A 6,000-nucleotide genomic window follows, 5' to 3' on the forward strand; every position below is an offset into this window, starting at 1 on the left:
GAGAAATATCAGCGAGACGTGGCGGCTTGGAATGAAAAAAGACAAGCTTACAGGGATTGGTTGGACAAGAATTACCAAGACAAAATGCAGGCGGATAAGAACTTCGAAAATACAGACTACGCCTTTAAGCTCTATGCGCAAGCACACCCCGCGGCATTGACGGGGTTAAGAAAGCCTCAGTTTAAGAATTACTACCAGCCTTCTAAGAAACAAAAAGATAGTGAGTTGGTATTCGTGGGAGTCGCAGGGCTGGCGGGAGGCGTAGCTTTGGCGTATCTAATATAATGATCGTCTTTTTGGAAAGCGATAAAAATAACTTTACCACTTATTTAAATCCCCCCATTAAAGCCCATAAGGTTCGGCTCATAAGTTGCTCTTTGTACAATTCTTGGTATAACCTGATTAGGGGCATAGTCACTGAGCATACAGGAGGATCTAACTATCAAGCCGTATTGCTGCCCGATGGACATTATACACCAATCACACTGGCCAAGGAATTAGCAAAACACGGTTATACTCTCACCACAGGATTGCCGCACGAAATGACCCTCAAACATAATATGTCAAATTATTCAATGACTTTTGGAAAGTCTGACCCATTGGGATCTTTATTATGTGCCTCAGGCAAGACAATTACCGACACAGCCATACCTGTGAAATGGAAAGTCGCATCCTCTTACGAAGTCTATTGCGATTTAGTCCATAGTTACAACAATGGAGAAAAGTCTTCTCTTATGTCTAAGTTCCTGCCCAAAGGTAATCCATTCGATCTGGTAGAATACACCCCCATTTCTTTGAGCTATGACTTGTCTAATTTGGTAGAAAGCATAAACATCACCATTAAGGTGGACGGAGAGACGGTGGATTTCAACGGGCGAAAGATCAATCTTGTCCTATCCTTCGCTTGAATCAAGCGAAGCGCGATTCTATTCATATAATGGGCCGCGTAGAGGACAAACTCAAAAGGATTTACTATGGACCTGAAGGCTATTGGAGAGGAGCGTCGGCCATCAAGAAACTCGCGACCGCGGCCAGGGTATCAGAAGAAACGGCTAAGAACTGGCTAAGAAAACAAACCCTCTGGCAGGTTTATCTTCCCGTGCCCAAGTACATTCCCAGGCCCAGCTTCACCGTAAATGCCCCCAACGAAGTTCATCAGGCGGAATTGCTTTTCTTACCGCACGATAAGGTGAGAAAAAAGACCTATAGGTACGCTTTGACCGTAGTCGATATCGCAAGCAGATACAAGGACGCCGAACCCATAACCAGCAAGGATTCTGGGGAAGTCGCAGAAGCCCTAGGTAGGATTTATAAGCGCGTCTTGAAATGGCCCAAGCTGCTGCAAGTGGATGCGGGGACAGAGTTTATGGGCGTGGTTACTAAGACCCTGAAAGACCACAGCACTAAAATTAGGAGAGCCGAGGCAGAGTACCACAGGGGTCAGGAGCATCGTCGAAAGATTCAATAAGACCCTGGCCGAGCGTCTCTTTGGGTACCAGTATTGGAAAGAGCTGGAAGATCCCTCCAAACGCAACAGGGAATGGACTCAGAGGCTCCCCCAGGTCATCGCGGCTTTGAACAACGAGGCGGCCAGGGCTACGGGAATGAAACCCAAGGATGCCATAAAAAAGAAACACGTGGAACACAAGTCCTACGTCAGAAGTTCAAGGGCGGTCGGACTGAAGGAAAAAAAGCTACCCCGCGACATAGTGGTCAGATACCTCTATCAGCCGGGGGAACTCGAAGGTGGCAGAAAGAGAGCCACGGATCCTAACTGGTCTTTGGAAACGTATGAGATTTCGAAGTCCGTCACCAAGGAAGGGCAACCCGTGTTGTATTACCTAAATGGCCCAAGTCGTGGATTTGTCATGGAAGAGCTGCTCATAGTCCCCAAAGACTCAGAGTAGCGCTGCTCCGCGCGCCCGATTGCACTCTAGGCATGTCAGTCTTACGTTACCTCTGCAATGGCCGCGCTTATTATTTATGCGATCCACGGAGAACTGCTGATCGTCATTTGGGTCAAACCTCCATAGTAGAGGTATGTTGCATTTGGCACACCGTGCCCCTTTCTTATAGACGTCGTCCACGCATAGGTCGAACTTTATCCCCGCATAGCGGGGATCTTTGCTCTTTTCTTCGTCGTGCCGCTTGTAGCGAAGGAGTTTCTTAGCAATGTTCTCTTTGGCTACGTCTTCTGGGGTGCGGTCGTAACGCATTTGTGGCCCCCAGGCTCTTTTTAACTGTTTTGCGTACTCCACACGGCTTACAGCGGTGTAGATAAGGTTGCTCCAACACAGCCGCTGGTCTATGATCCATAAGGTTTCTTTTATGGTAAGCCCTTGCGCGCTGTGGACTGTCATGCAATAGCCTAAGCGCCAATCTGGATGGGAGGTTATTTTTTCCACCTTTTCTATGGGTACCCAGGCTTTGTCATGCGTTACCGCGTTCTGCAGTTGGATGTCGGTACCAGGTACCCAGACGTCTCTTTTTTGCATGCGGGTGTCGTGGGGTTTATAACAAACAGGTACGGGATGCGTAGGGAAGCGCTCTCGGTGTATATTTAGCAAATCCTTTTGTATGCGAGACTGTGCTGCGCGTTTGCTGCTCAGCACCAGATCCTTTGGATGCCATGCGTAAAGGAAGTCCTCGTAGGACTTCGCTCGTACACGTTTGCGCAGTATCTTGTTTTGTTCCGCGTCACTAAGGCCCCGAAGTTCTGCTTTCAGGTTTCTTATTTGATCCTTACTGCGGTAGTCGGTGTTAATTTCTTCGGAGTGGTCTACCATTTCTTTTAACCATTTATGGGGCATCTCTCCGGTTATTGGAGGAGGCTGGCAAGGATCTCCGGCGAATATCACTTGACACTTTCCACGGAGGAATTCTACAAATTCCTGCAGGATTTCTAAAGGAACGGTGCAAATCTCATCCCAAAGTATCACCGGGGGTATGTCGTGGATGGCTTCTGGTACCCACTTTTGACCATTCCAGCGGAAGAAGCTGTGGTAGGTCTGCGCGTCGTAACCCATCTCCGTTAATTCTCTTTCCAGACGGTGCGTTGGCGTTAACACCTTTATCTTTGGAAAGAGTTCCAAAACCCTGGTAGTTTTACCACTGCCTCCCGTTCCGTAAAGGTAAGAGAAGCGTTGGTAAGAGATTGGGTCCGCAACCGACGGTAGAGGCTCCCCGGTTGGTTCCACGCTACCGTAAAGATGTTCTCCGTGATATTCTACACGGCCTCTCCATGCTTTTATCTCCTCATCTTTGATGCGCCATTGACCACTTTCTGCAAGTTCATCGGCAGTGTAGAACTCCTGCATCTTCTCTAACACTTCTGGCTTTACATACAAGGAATCCGTGGCTACGCGTGGGATGTCCTCTTTGTCAAACCGTAGCAGCATTGCTAAGAGATTGATGTGCGCATATGCTAGCATGCTGGCACGCAGATGGTAATACTGTGGTCGATGGTCTTGGTAATAACACAGCGCATTCCATTTCTGTTCTTTTTGACCTTCTATGAAGTAGTCCCATTTCTCTACGGATACCATTGTTCCTTGGTCATGTGCACGTTTTATGAGGAAGCTTAGTTCACCTTCGTCTGTTATCAAGCGACGCTGCATATGTTTTTCGCCTTCTTTTGCGCCCTGTGTGAATTTACCTATGACCACACGCGCTGTGGGGTTGTGCTCTGGAAGCCATTGTGTAAAGGCGCTATGGCAGAGTATGGCTTCATGCGCTGTGTATTTTAAAAGCTTGCGCTCTTCGAGGAACTTCAGTAGGGGTATGGGTATCCATTCTTTCTCCTGCAGGTGCTTCCCATACCACGCGTAAATTATGGGATGTAAGTCTTTTGCTAACTCCCAGGTGGTCAGTCTGATGAACCCCGTTGCTGGGGCGTCGTAGTAACCCGGTAGTGACACCCTAAAGAATTGGGAGTCTGGATGTCCGTAACGGTCATAATACTCCTTACAATCCCCAAGGCCTTTGAAACTGGCGGGGTAACAGTGTTTCATATCCAACGACACGTACTCGTCTTCGTTGTACTCCATATTCCAAAGAACGCCGTGACCGTGTTCTACGCAAGCTTTGGAGATATCTTTGAACTCTTTTGGGGTAGGTTTCCAGCCGTTCCTTTTCTTCGCGGCTAAGAAGTCCAAGCTGCGAGAGCTGAGCACTTCGTCTGAAAAGTCCTCACCAAGGGTTTCGCAGGCGCTTTTAATGCGTTGATGTTCCACTTCTGGTCGGTATAAAGTACCATCTTGCGTCATGAATTGACATCCTTCTGAATCCATTAACCAAATAGAATTCTCATGAACTAATTCTGTCAATGGGGAATTCTTATAGACCTTTGTCTCCTTCTTTCTTGGGAACCTCAACTCCCTCCACGCGTGCGCGTTGTGTTGGTAAATGACTATGGGAGCACCTTTGCCTTCGTATTTATGCGTTCCTGGGTAAATAAAGCCGTCGGTTATGCCTTTCACATGTATGCGCCTTCCTAACGTGGTTTCCAACTTCTTGATGTTTTCGATGGTTCCTCCAGTTTTACGAGTAGAATGCTCCCATTTCCTGATGGCTTCTCTTCTTTTTGGCGTAAGCTTACCACCCCGAGAGGAATCCTCGAAAAACTCCCTAACCAGCTTCCCAACGCAGTTACCAGGATGTCGCATTGGTTTAAGCTTCTTAACGTCCGGCTTCTTAATTTCGTATGCACCGTAGATGACCACGGTAACCGGGTAAGCGACCTCGTAGAAGAGCATGTCTATTCCCTCAAGTGCTCCCGGTCGTGTGTGCTTATTCAAAACGAACAGGTTCTGCTTACCAGACGCTCTGATAGGATTACGACCCTTTTCTATTATCCACTCACCGTCTAAGTACTTTACGAATGTCAACTCCAAACGGTAGTCACCGGCCGGCATTCTGTTGATTATCTTTTCAGCCATTTTGTGATTCATAGTTTTGTCTGTCTTTCCCTCCATAAATGTAGCGAAGACAAAGTCAGCGTCTGAGTTATCCATCACCTGATTTCCGAGCCTGCGCACAGTTTTGTTTTGAATGTCGTTGATGGTGGCCATGTATATCTAAGGAATATTTTAACCTCCGTTTACGATACCAAAATACCCGTAAATCTGCTGTACCCGTCTTCGTAATTCCGCGGGTTAAACCCGTATATCTTTGGCATCGATCGCGAGTCCCCCTACCTGCTGCTTCACTGAATAAGATTTATCCGTCGGATCACGCTTATTACGACCATTCCCTGTGCGTTTCTCTTGGTTTTATATGCTGTAAGTGAACAGTCTGATTTATAGTGTCGGTATCCACTAGTAGAACGAAGCTTGGGATTGGGCAAAATAACAAAAACAAAGAAAGCATGGATTATGGTGAAAAATGTGTATTGTTCCACATGTGAGCTGCGTTCTTTGTTTTATCTCACCATTCATTGTTTGTTCATCCACTCCCAGGCTTCGTTCTGCCTGTCGTGCGTTACCCGATTTATATCCCACTAATATATTGTTTCATATTTTCTTTCAAGGTGTCATCTTCAGATAGTTTATCCTGTAAGAGCGCCAAGCGCCGACTCCACAACCAGTCGGCAGCCGTCAAGAACATCATTATCATCACCATCACTTACGGACTGTGCTTCGTTCCTGGTATCATCTTCACTGCGGTCACCGAAGAAATCGAAATAGACAAAAACTATTGGAGTAACTTCATCATTCCATTGTGTGTCTTTTTCACCGGCGTTATTGACCCTATTGTCTTTATTTCGCGGTCTGAAACTCTAAAGAGAGCTCTTAAGAATATTTGCAGGAGTTCGGCAACTTTTAGTCAGGATGACTTCGTAGCAAACACCGTAGGGAATTTGAACTCGGAGGTGTCGCCAAGATATAACGTTCCTATGCAGGACCTGCCTAGTTGTAAAGTGCAGCCCTATGGTGCTAACGAACCAAGGGAGAAGTTGTTTCAGAAAACCTTTCACGTGGAAAACTTATTTACATTATAGCA

Source organism: Actinia tenebrosa, unplaced genomic scaffold, assembly GCF_029948245.1.
Source record: "Actinia tenebrosa isolate PJP-AT-01 unplaced genomic scaffold, QUT_ActTen_1.0 PGA_scaffold4__44_contigs__length_22323623, whole genome shotgun sequence".
NCBI lineage: Eukaryota > Metazoa > Cnidaria > Anthozoa > Actiniaria > Actiniidae > Actinia > Actinia tenebrosa.